This window comes from Ips typographus, linkage group LG8 (assembly GCF_016097725.1).
Source record: "Ips typographus isolate SLU linkage group LG8, UJ_Ityp_2.0, whole genome shotgun sequence".
In the NCBI taxonomy this organism is placed as follows: Eukaryota; Metazoa; Arthropoda; class Insecta; order Coleoptera; family Curculionidae; genus Ips; species Ips typographus.
Genome location: NC_138429.1, coordinates 7805659 through 7818753, shown reverse-complemented (window position 1 = coordinate 7818753; position 13095 = coordinate 7805659). Strand labels below are relative to the sequence as shown.

Sequence of the window (13095 nt, the reverse complement as noted above, 5' to 3'; positions counted from 1 at the left end):
GTGATGGGAAAGAACACACAGCCTTCTCCACAAAAAAATTATTCAAACCCCCCAAAAATGTTAGAGGGGTCGCTCGACATATGTTTCGGGCACATAAGTACCCATCTTCAGGAGCCCATATGACAAGGTGAAACGCCGGCTATCTTTCTTTAAAGGGGAGACAGCAAGACCCAAGTTTAAAATTAGTATGCCGTAAGGCCAAACATTACTGTTGTGCTTAAAGAAGTTTAAAAAAATCTTATTATGGAGAAAACACTAAAATTAAAGTAAACACTAAATAATTAACATTATGTGTTAAGTAGGTCGACCCTTAGAATTTAGAATTAAAATTTCAATCATCTTAACTAATGCCCAGTTGCACGAAGCTAACAGAACAAAAAAGATTTTCACCACTTTTACACTTACACCTCCACTTTGAGAAAAATGGACTACTACTTCACATTAAAATTCAAATTAGTTGAAATTGTGGTTTCAAATTTGAGCACCCTATAACTCAGTTATTTCTGGGAGTTCAGGATGGTTTAAACACTTAAAAAAACCGTTTTGAGCTCCTTTTTCTAGTGGTGTAGAATGAAAAATGATATCTTATAAATTGCGTACAGGGTTTATAAAAATAATGAATCACCATACTTTTTTGCACTTTCCTGTATACTGGAGGCAAAAGCGGTACTGCAAACTTACGGTACTGAATTAAGAGTTGATTATAAACATTTTTGGTCCCTTGCAAATTTTTCCTACTGTTTTTGAGTTATTTATCCAGAACTGGCTTGAGGCAACAAATATTTAAAATAGTTGAAATTATGGTCTAAAATTTGAGTGTAAAACCCACTTGGAGTAAGAAATTGAATGTTTTAAGCACATTCCTATCCAATAACATGAAAAAACACTAAAAAAATTGGTACAGTCAGGAAGAAAAGCAAAATTTGAACTGCCAGAAACACAGTATTTGTAATTTACCGGTCAAATTTCTCTGGTAAGTAAAATATTTACCGATAATTTACCCATCACTAAGAATATTACTAATAATGATGATTAGCGATTTTTTGGTAGCGCACCTGTTCCACCACTGTTCCCTTTCCCTTTTCGAATTAACGTGACGTCGACGGGGCCGCCGCCGCGACGCCCTCCCCCTTTGCATCCGCCCTTGACGCCGCAGCTCACCCTCCATCAGGGTAACCCTTTACTAATGTTTGTACTAAATTTCGTACACTCTGTGTATTATTCTAAGGTATATTATTTATTAATAAAAATATCACTACATTTATTAGTTTATTTCTGTGATAAGTCACAAGGGAAGTGTTTGATAGAAATTTAAATTTTTATTTTTTTAGTAATGTTAAGTTTTTAAACAATTTCTCTGCAATAAAAAGCAAAGTACATTAAAATTTACACATTGTTTTTAAATTTAGTACAATTCAGTACTATTTTCCTAAAAGTTGAGAGTACAACTCAAAAATGGTTTGCGGCAACATTGCTCCCCTGCAAAAAGCACTACAAGGTGAACGAAGCTATAGGGCCGTCATAGCCCATGCGCCGAATAGGTGCAAGACCATTCGGCTCTAAACTAACACTCTACTCTACTCTAAATTGATTGTTTTTGGAGAAATGCACTTCTGAGCTGGCCGGGACAGCTCCATCACATTCGCGTTATATAGGCAATTGGCTCCGGGGTCGAAAATTGTGATAATTGTGATATATGACTAGATTAGATAGTTCTGGAGACTGGAATCGCGCGAATTATGGAGAAATAGAGAAGGAGACCTCGGAAGACTAGGGTGCATTCTTGCAGGTATGTATTGACCTATATTTTTATTATTGTTACTTTTAGTAAGAAAGTTTTTACTGTAATTTTTACCACAAATATCACATTTTTTGATATTTCCTAAAAAAAAATTGCATTAATAACTAGTTAACTTGCACTTAGAATTTGTATGTGTGTGTGTGTGTGTAAATTCCTGAAGTGGAACAAATTTGTAGGCTATTGATTTGCAGTTCTGCGTTATGCGTTCTCACTTTAAATGGAAGACAAAGAATCCTGCACGCAGCTCAATTAGTAAAAGCCAAATTTCAAATATCCCACAATATATTTCGTTTGCTTCAAAACCATTTGATTTACAGTTTAAATTTCCACTTCTGATCAAAGGATTTAAAACTGGACAAGAAACCTCTCTCGATCTGCATAAAACAACAAAAAAACCCTAACTTATGCACCTATAAGGGGATGACTATTGATTTGCGTTTGTTATGCAGCATAACAGGTTTCTGGTCCATTGTCCACCTCACTATATGGAAGTAATGTAGGTTTTAGTCTTATTATACATGCACCCTTTCCTACTTTCGTCTTAATGCTGCATCAGTCCACCTTTTGATTGTTATACCTCTAAACTTTAAAAAGACAGTTATGGGAAAACATACGAGTATCATCGGTTGTTAATGCATTGTTTATAACTTTGTATTTGTTATTATTATTTGTTTATTTACTTTAGCTAGTGCAGTGAATAAATGTCAGTGTGTGTGTTCCAAACATACCATGAATATAAGTGCTTTTCAGATTATGTACAGTATTGTACATTGTACAGAGTAACTTTTTATAATATTTTTCTTTTTCTGGAATCTGTCGTAGTCATAAAGAAACAATAATTTAAAGCAAATAGCAATAAAATAGTTCAAAGTTGCCAAGTTTTTATCAATCATATGACAAATGCCTAGTTGAGATTCAGTCAGGTGTTATTTGCACAGATTTATAATTGGTTATTTAACGAAAAATGTTAATAAATATGCATAAGAAAATTCATTCATTTTTAATTTTAGAAGTTATTTTTTTTGGAAAGTCTCCTGACATGTCTATTTCAATTTGTGAGTACTGAAAAATAATTATTTCTACAGAATTGCCCAAAATAATACTAAATTCAGAAAAAATATTTTTTAAACAAAATTTGTATATTAACATGTAGTGGAAGCAGAAAACAAAGTTTGAAAGGAGAGTCGGAGGCGAAATTGCATGTAAAACCATCTTGGAGGTAGAAAATTACTGTTTTAAGCACATTTTTGGAATCCTCATTAAATTTCCTATCCAATAACCTGAAAAATCACTACAAAATTTGGTACAGCCAGGAAGAAAATCTGTCAAAATTTGAATTGTTAGAAACACAGTTTAAAAGGACAGTCAGGGACAAAATCGACTGTAAAACCAACTTGGCGTAAGAAAATGACTGTTTTAAGCACATTTTTGGAATCCTTATTAAATTTCCTATCCAATAACCTGAAAAAAGACTACAAAATTTGGTACAGTCAGGAAGAAAACCGCGGTCAAAGTTTAAACTGCCAGAAACACAGTTTGAAAAGACAGTCAGGTACAAAATTGCTTGCCAACTTGTAGTAAGAAAATGACTGTTTTAAGCACATTTTTGAAATCTTCATTAAATTTCTTATCTAATAACATGAAAAAACACAACAAAATTTGGTACAGTCAGGAAGAAAAACGGGGTCAAAGATTGAACTGCCAAAAACACAGTTTGAAAGGACAGTCAGGGACAAAATTGCCTGTAAAACCAACTTGTAGTAAGAAAATGACTGTTTTAAGCACATTTTTGATATCTTCATTAAATTTCTTATCTAATAACATGAAAAAACACAACAAAATTTGGTACAGTCAGGAAGAAAAACGGGGTCAAAGATTGAACTGCCAGAAACACAGTTTGAAAGGACAGTCAGGGACAAAATTGCCTGTAAAACCAACTTGTAGTAAGAAAATGACTGTTTTAAGCACATTTTTGATATCTTCATTAAATTTCTTATCTAATAACATGAAAAAACACAACAAAATTTGGTACAGTCAGGAAGAAAAACGGGGTCAAAGTTTGAACTGCCAGAAACACAGTTTGAAAGGACTGTCAGGGTCAAAATCGTCCGTAAAACCTACTTGGAGTGTCAAAATGTCTGTTTTAAACACATTTTTTGGAATCCTCATTAAATGTCCTATCCAATAACTTGAAAAAACACTACAAAATTTGGTACAGTCAGGAAGAAAAACGGGGTCAAAGTTTGAACTGCCAGAAACACAGTTTGAAAGGATAGTCATGGTCAAAATCGTTTGTAAAACCTACTTGAAGTGACAAAATGACTGTTTTAAGCACATTTTTGGAATCCTCATTAAATGTCCTATCCAATAACTTGAAAAAACACTACAAAATTTGGTACAGTCAGGAAGAAAAACGGGGTCAAAGTTTGAACTGCCAGAAACACAGTTTGAAAGGACAGTCAGGGACAAACTCGCCTGTAAAACCATCTTGTAGTAAGAAAATGGCTGTTTTAAGCACATTTTTGGAATCCTTAATACATTTCCTATCTAATAACCTAAATAAACACAACAAAGTTTGGTACAGTCAGAAAAAAAGCGGTGTCAAATTTTGAACTGCCAGAAACACAGTTTGTATTTAATATTTACGTATAGAAAGCAATTTTTCTGGTTTGCCCATTCCGCTCTCCAGACTTGATTTTCTTGATTCTTACGTAAAAAATTGTGAGTCAACAATCAAACAATTAATCCCTGCAATCTTTGGGTTTGAAACAATGTACTGATCACAAACACTAGAAATGTGTACAAAAAAAAATTTGACTGATGTAGAGTATTAGTAGTATAAATTCATTGCATAATAAAGCAGCATATTTGAGCGCTGAGCTTATGAAAGTCCAATTTTACAGGAGGATTTTCCACTGCTCTACCTGATTCAATATGTATGCATTACGTTATGCACCCCTTTCGCTCGCGATTCCGGCAAAATACAGCGGAATTGTTTTTAGGAGTCCTAGTTATGTTTAAAGGGGTGAAAGAAGGGGTGGAAACCCAGCGCGATATGAACCGAATTTATATGGACGTTTATATTATTCAGGTTGGAAGCGTGGTTTTACTGTTACTCTGGAGTGTAATTAGTGTGGTTTCTTAACATTAAATTGTGTGCTAAGTGGTCGTTATGATTATCTTTCTTGGATTTCGATAGAGGTAGTAACTGCACAGAGTGTAACAAATATGTCACCAATCTACTAAGCACAAATTGAACCACTTAAAATGTAATATGTAAAGCTAAAATGCTAGACGATAAAAACATGTTTATTCATAGTAAAATTACATTAGCAACACCCATCAAGGTCTTATCTCAACGTCAAGAACATTACAAAGCAAAACAAAAACACAAAACCCTTTTAGTATAAACTTTCACTTTTCCCCTCCTTCCCCCAACCTCAGTTCTCTCCCTAGAGTTACGCAACTTCCACTCCTAACATAGTTCTCCTTATTTCCTAGCACAGTTTCTTGCCACCCTATACCCGGTCTCCCAGGTCCCCAACTCCACCAAGGCAACGGCAGTGGAGCACCATACAAACCTTAAAACGAAAGTGAAACTCCGACAGCGGCAAATTGAAACGGAAAGCGAAAACCTCGTACAGCTGGCTGACTCTGTCGCTCCCCCCATTTCCAGTGCTCCCGTTCGTTTTGGGGGAGCAGTCTGGGCGGCACTGGGAGGAGAGAAATGACAGAAAGCACGGCAACGGGCGCGGCGTCGTTGCCGAATTTCCTCTAGTTCTGGGTGGCGGTGGGTGGCACAAAAGTTTCCAATTTCTGGCGTACTAAACTTTCGATAACTAAGTTTGATGCTTATGGCGTGTTTGGTGTGGAAGGAAAGCTCCTTTAAGTTCAGTTTTGTTATCCAGCACCCAATTTTTTGTTAACTGAGTTTCTGTTATGTTTAGTCGTTAATTAGAGGTATTTATAGTTGAAAAAGAAAACTTTCTTTTCTCTAAAAAGCCTCAAAACATCCATTGGTTTCTAGAATCCTTTTGGAACTGTCAGACAGTGTCAGAGAATTATAAATACTACTGAAAATCTCCAAAAAGTCTTGGACTCCTGGAATTGGAAGATTCCTCTAAATACTACTTGAAAATTGCAAGAAGCTTTTGAGAATGTCCTAAAAAAATTAAAAACTGTCAAATGAATAGAGAATCATTTTTGAGGTTTTATGTTATATTATGCTAAATAATACCTAAAACCTTCCAAAACCGCCAGATGTCTATAGAAATGCCGTAAACTTTACAAGAATTTGTTAGAATTGCTAGAACCCTCTACAATAATTTTAAATATGCCAGAGTTATCTCAATACAAATTAAAAACTGACAAAAAGCCTTTTAAAACCTCTAGAGACCCCTAAAATTCTTTTGGAACTAACCTTTTGAAACCTTACAGAAAATTTTTAAATTGCCCCTTTTAAATGTCTCTTATTCTTAATATATCAGAGACATCAAGATACAACTGAAAATCTCCAATTTTTTTCCAATCACCAATAGAACCATTGTGGAAGTGCCAGAACTCTCTAACTACTACTGAAAACCTTTCAAACAGTGCTAAAACTGACAAAAAGCCTTTTAAAACCTCCAGAGACACCTAAAATCCTTTTAGAACTATTAGAGACCTATAATTAGTGAAACTACCAACAATTTACAGAAATAAGTTTCGAAAAGTGTCTTAAACTTTTACATAAAATTTTAAAATTTCTTAAAATCTCTAGAACATATATCAGAGACACCTAAATAAAACTACAACTCTCTAAAAAGTTTTTTTAATTGCCGAAGACTATTAAACCATTTGTGGTGGAACCGTGGATGGAATAGGTTAAAGGATTTTATGATTTGTGACTGTATGATTTTAATATTTTATGCTTTATAGGCGCTATTTTGTATGCTGTTATTTACTTAAGTTATCCTTTTTGTTTTTTATATGTAGCTATTATGCTAAATAAATCTCTCTTACTTACTATTTTAAAATTTGCCAGAAACCTTTAGAATCGTTTTGAGCATGCCAGAGACATTCAAACACTACTGTAAACTTCTTAAAAATTGTTGAAAAGCTTTGCAAGTACTTTTCCTACATTTTTTACGAGAACTTTCTAAAGTCGCCAAAGACTTTTAGAACTGTTTTGGGAATACCAAAAGTATCTAAATACTACTGAAAATCTCACGAAAATTGGCTTTTGAAGCTGAGCTTTGAAAATGGAGGCTTTTCCAGAATTATTTCGGAATTTTTGATAATGTTAGAAATCTTTAAATACAAAAAAATGCTAAACACTTCTAAAATCATCTTATAAACGCCAGACGAGTCAAAAAGCTAACTTTGACAAAAACTGCTATGGAAAACTGACAACATTGCTACCAACTTAACGTCCGCCCAATTAGTTTGTTTTATTGACCTTCCTTCTTGAATAACCCGAACTGAAATAACATAACATAAATGGGACATTTCAAAGTAAAAGAAACTGAATCTAGAACAGCAAAGTTGTTCTTTCAAACTTAGTTTTTCCCAGGACTGTTGTACCGTTTTCGTCGTAATAAAAGCGGTCAGTCGTGACGTTTTTCTCCGGAAAATTCCGGGTACAAAATCTACTTAAGCAAGACACGTAACTTTTTTGTTGTGTTGTTAACATCAAGAGAGATTATCGGGTTTCGTGTTTCTCCTTTGTTCCTTATCCATGTCTAAATTGTTAAGTATCCGACAGACAAGCACCTGCCAAGCTTTCGTTTCCAGGTTATATCTGGATTGTCGTAACGAGCCTTTTGATCTAGAAAAGGCACTTTGTTCTCGAAGAAAATGAAGCTATATTATGTCGCTCGGAATTAGGTTTTCCACTGAAATATTTACGTGAATTTTCTCTGGGTGTATAAAGTCAGACGGGTTTGAAATTGCAAAATCATTTTCAGTCATAATTTAGGACAGTATGATAGTCACTTTATTAAAAAAGTTTTTTTTAGATACAAACCACTCGATGCATGATAAACATGAAACCGTGTTCATAGTTGACAATTTTCCTATTATTTTCACTATTTTCAAGCTAGAGCATCATATTAGTTTTATATGCATAAAAGTTTCCGCACGATTACTCTGATAAAGAAAACAGGACATTTTCACAAAGTAGTTTTAATCACGGCTCGTCAATCGCGTTTGGATTTTCTAGCAAATTTCCACGTAAAATATCAATTTTTTTTGCGTTTCACGGTTTTCTTTAACCACAGTTCACTCACCCTAGGTTAGGATAATGACCATCGATCGGCCTGTTTTCCGCATACAAAAAAAGCTTTGACCGAAAACTTGGTCGGGAAATAACCTTTTGTACCGTTCTTTGTGTTTAATTGTTTCTTAGTGTAAGCTAAATAGTTCAATTTAACTTGGGTATTACAAAAAGAGCATTATTTTGGAATAAGGAAAAGAAATCATTAAGAAACAAACATTAAAAAGTTGATTTACTTTCTCTGTATGTTAAAAAGTGTGACAAATTTTACACTTTTGCAAAAATGAGTGTATGGTGAAGACACAAATTTAGATATTATTGTTTATTTTTCACAACACACAATCAAAATTAGTGAGTTTTGACTTAACTGCCTATTTCAAATTTGTCTGAATAAAGCAAAACATTGAAAAACTAAAGTTTTGAAAAAAATATAACCAACCAATTTTCTCCATTAAAGACTGAAACGTAACCTTTTCAGGTCAGCCCTTTAACATTCGGCCTATCAGTTCTAATTCGTATTAATTACGTAATATACTGAAACATAATCTGATAATCTCCGCCCTAGAGGGCTGGAGGCAGTACAGATCGCAACTCAACACTTTCCCCCCATCAACGTCGGCAAAGAAAAAAACAGGAACCTGGCAACTCCGAGAAGCGGCATCAGCAGCAGCAGCCGGGAAAGGCCTTGGCCCTTTTGCGTGGGCCCATTTTAGGGCGCAAAAGGGAGGTATCCCGGGGGGAGAGGGGACAGACGACGCGCAGACATCTTGCACCCGCCTTGCAGCGGTCCTGTTCCTGCCGGATGTGGGGAATGATGGATTATGGCCAATTTGGAAAGTGAAAATGGGTTTACGGTTTGATTATGCTCTCGTAATTTACCTTTTGATGCAATGCAGCAGTTTGAGTCTTCCTTCAGTTTTAGATCCTACATTTTTTTGATTAATTTTGATGATAACTAATAAGTAAAAATAAATTTTCAACACACAACTGGGTTGCTACAACAACAAAAAACTGCCATGAATATTGAATTAGGCCCCGTTTGAACCAGCTTAATAAAACATTCATAATTACTAGCTATCTCAGTCATCGAACCAATCAGAAACCGGCATCCTCAGGGATATCTGTCGTCATCTTTCCTGGCCCGATGACCTCCCCCAAGGTCGAAATGGAATTCCGCTTTCGCTGGCAACTCGATGTCGGGCCGTCGTTAGGGACGCAAGGCAAGGTTGCGGGGGTGCATTTTGCGATGTTGCCACGACGTGGGGGATGAAATAACCCTCGAAGCCGCTTTTCGAAAGTTTCAAAAGCAGCTGGTATAGAACATTCCAAATTAGTCTCATTCAATTTTATAAACAGATTTAATTTAGCAAAATCTGTATAATATATTGTGAGTGTTACATTACTTTTATTCTAGAACAGACTCTACTTCTACGCTAGGGGTGGGAATGATTATTAAATGATGTAGCAGGGTAGAAACTAGATCACTGTAATTATGGAAGTACCTATACGTAGATTGATAAATAACTAATAATCATTGAAAGAATCAATTATTGATCTGGACAATATTCTCAAGCATTTTTTTTATTGCTTAACAGAAATGTAATATTTTTTAAACGATTTAAACTATCATTTCTACCAAATAATGAAAATGAACGCTTGATTTTATTAACGCTACGTTAAATGTCAGAGTGACCAGGGAAGTGAGTTTTCAAAAAAATGTATTGATTTTTGTGTTTTAATAACAACCAAATTTGAACAAAAGTTTCTTCCCCATCTGAATAAATTTAGACAGTTTAAAAGTAACTGAAATGGTTATTATCCAGTTTTGATTTTACTAGAAACACTCATCGTTTTTGACATATTATTTAATAAACTTTACCATGTTAGTATTTGTTGTACTTTTCATTCCAATGACTGATAAAGCATGACATATTTAACCAGAAAGTATTAATTTAATGTTTTGTTGTTATGTTTAGTAAGTTCTGAAAGTTTTTTAATCTCCAACACTTTATTCTTATTGAGAAAAAATTATAAAGGGTGTCTTCAAACATTCATCAATATCCATTAACGTCTTTGCTAATAATTTTTTAATTTCTCAATTGTTCAATATAATCGTTATTAAATTAGCCTCTTCCGCATTTCTTGACCTTTCCCCAGTGTTTCAAAGGCCTGTCGAGATTATTGTGTTTCCTCTTTATTCATCCTTCTTTCTTCCGTATAATTAATGGTTATTCGGCTGCCAAAACAGGAATATCAGGTCTTCGACTGCCGCAAGTGACTACACAATGGACTTTACGGTGTCTCACTAACGGTTTAGGTATTGGAGAATTTTGTTAGTGCTGGATAATATTTAACCCAAAATGTGCAGCAGTTTTTTTGTAAAGAGGATTTACTTAGATGGGGTAGTACAAAAAAGGTGATTATCCTTCCCCTCTTCCACAGCAATCAATCTTATTAAATGCGTAAAACATTTTGTCGTATTCTCCTAATTCCATTGATGAGTAATACACCATACGTAATTTAATATCAAACGCAAAAGTTCCTTATTTACATTGCAAACTTTCGTATTTTTAGTTGGCCTTCGATTGATTTACAATAAAGCCTTTAGTGAAGCTTTTTGGCCTCGTGCCAGTATTATGCACGTTCGTCTAACTGAAATCAAAAGTGGTATCCTAAATAATGAAAATATTATTAGATTTCTTTAAATTTAGCTTGTTCGTTTGCCAAACTAAATTTCCCGGTTCTGCTCGCGCAAGTTTTTTTTTTCTCAAGGCTTTTGTAAAACTTGTAATTTGTAGAAGAAAAACCATTAACTTATATTAAAACTAATGAACAATACGTGATGGGTTCTTCTATCCTAATCAGTAGCAAATTACTGTTTGTGTGCAAAACAAAAAAATCAAAGGGGTTTTGATCTGGCAATTTAACTGACCAAGGCAGAGAAAACAGATTTTAGTTTTTCAGTTTCTCCTAGATAATATTCAATACAATTAATATTGCAGTTCACACCAATAAATAAAAAAAAATTTAAACAAAGGTGCAACTCAAAACAGGGAATAAAAGTGTTTATTGCATATGACGGCTGTTAGAGAGAAAGAGACAAACATTTTTATTGGATTTACAATCGTAATAGTGGAATGTAGTCTAAAAAGCAGCTGTGAAGTCAAATGGTTTGAGCACAAAGAATTTGAGAATAATTGAGTCTTTCTACTCTAAAAACTTTATTTTGGTAAAAAAGGTCCTTTTATCAAACCAAGATTTTAGGTTTTAGGTCACCAAATTTTAGCACACCAATTAAACTTTTTCTGATCTACTACACTGACTGTCGTCATATTGGATTTAAACGTGTCAACGGGGCCATTTTAACTAGTTTTGGTATGTAGAACACGAATCTGGTGTCTGTTTTGCTGTAACTGCAGCCATTTTGTTACTGACTTTGAAATTAGGGCATTTTGGACAGTTTTTAAAATATGATACCCATAAACAATTACTTTGATTATTATTAGTGTTAAACTAACTAAGGCAGTTGAAGCAGTTTTCGAGTTTTAAGGTAACCACCACACATTCATACAAACGCGCACCCTAAAGTGGTTGACCAATATGGCAACTTCCGTATCTCTTCTTAAATCCTGATACTTCTTTTTTTTACTCAATGATTTTCACCAAACCCATCTGTTTTCCAGCTTTAATTAATCCTCCAGACCATAACGTGATATTTTTATATTGTGAAGTAATGCAAACTTTGCTATGAATTAATTTGAAAACTGCATTATCGAACATACTTTCTGACAAACATATTCCACTTAGAACCTTGTAAACAACTGATGTTATCATGTTTTCCTTTTAATGAAAACCACTCATCTGTCCTAATATTTACTAAAAACTGCATAATATATGATTTTTCCTAGTTTAGTGTTTCGAGAACAAGCTTTGTGAGGGACCAACGTACGGAACCATAAAAAGTCCTTGGCCTCTTTCTTGCCTACGGCTAAATTTTGGCATAGGAATTAGTTGGGAGGTTTCTGATATCAGTGAAGTAGGCATATCAACCAGACAAACCGAACTAGATAAATTCAATGTCGATTGGTCTTATAACGTACCAATATTTATCTCACACGAAATGCGTGTAGATTGGTTTAAAGTGTTTGTTTTGTGATGACCCTGCTAGCTATTAAGCAACATATAAAAATACATTTCAGTTCCGCCTCTGTTCACAATAAGAACCGATCAGTGCCACACACGCACTAGAGGCCACGGCATGCACAAATTCTGTACAGTGTTGCCAAAAACCTATAGAAATAGTTACACAAATACCATTGTATAACCCCCATCCTCGTCGTGAGAAAATTTGCATGATTGGTTTGACTGAACCAAGATTGTTGGCGGAAAATTTGCCCACAAAATGGAAATGTGGCAACGTTGATGATTCGCACCAAACTTCGTCCTTAACTGCGGCTAATGCTCCCGCGGCCCCCTTTCGTCCCCAACATTTCGGCAGTGCGCGTGGCTCAGGGTCACCGTGACATTTTGCGATAGGATATCTGCACGCGTGCATATCCAGGACCGCAATCCGAGAAATAGATATTTAGGAAGAACTACACTCAAAATCACACCAAATTAGGATGACGTCATAGAAACAAAAAATGACATTGTTGCCAGAATGTCTTTCAATTACTACTCTGTTTGAATTGGACGAGCATTTTGAATTGAAACACATTAAACTGTCCAAGGTAATAATCCTGTTTACATTTTATTCCTTCATGAGCTTTTTTTAGATAATCCGTGAAACTGACAGAGAAACATTGATAATTTCATAGGAGAAACACAGACAGAAAACCCAATAAAAAGTCTAGCAGGCTAAAAGTCGTGGCAGTGTTGTCATATGTGTCTATCCGAATTTAACGGTATTATTTAGTTATTGGACCAATCCTACTAATTTCAATGAATGAGTCTTCTATTTGGCTTAATTTCTGCGTTTATTTTTAAATAAAATTATTGAAAATTTGTTTACTTGTTTAGCTTTGGATTTTTTGTTGCGTTT

General features: G+C 34.6%; 1 long non-coding RNA gene across 1 annotated transcript; it reads left to right on the top strand.

Moving 5' to 3' along the window:
• Positions 1 to 12138: 12138 nt before the first annotated feature.
• Positions 12139 to 13060, top strand: LOC145732653 (uncharacterized). The gene is made up of 2 exons (XR_014179043.1): positions 12139 to 12784; positions 12872 to 13060. It is a non-coding gene; the product is annotated as an uncharacterized LOC145732653 (long non-coding RNA).
• Positions 13061 to 13095: the final 35 nt, after the last annotated feature.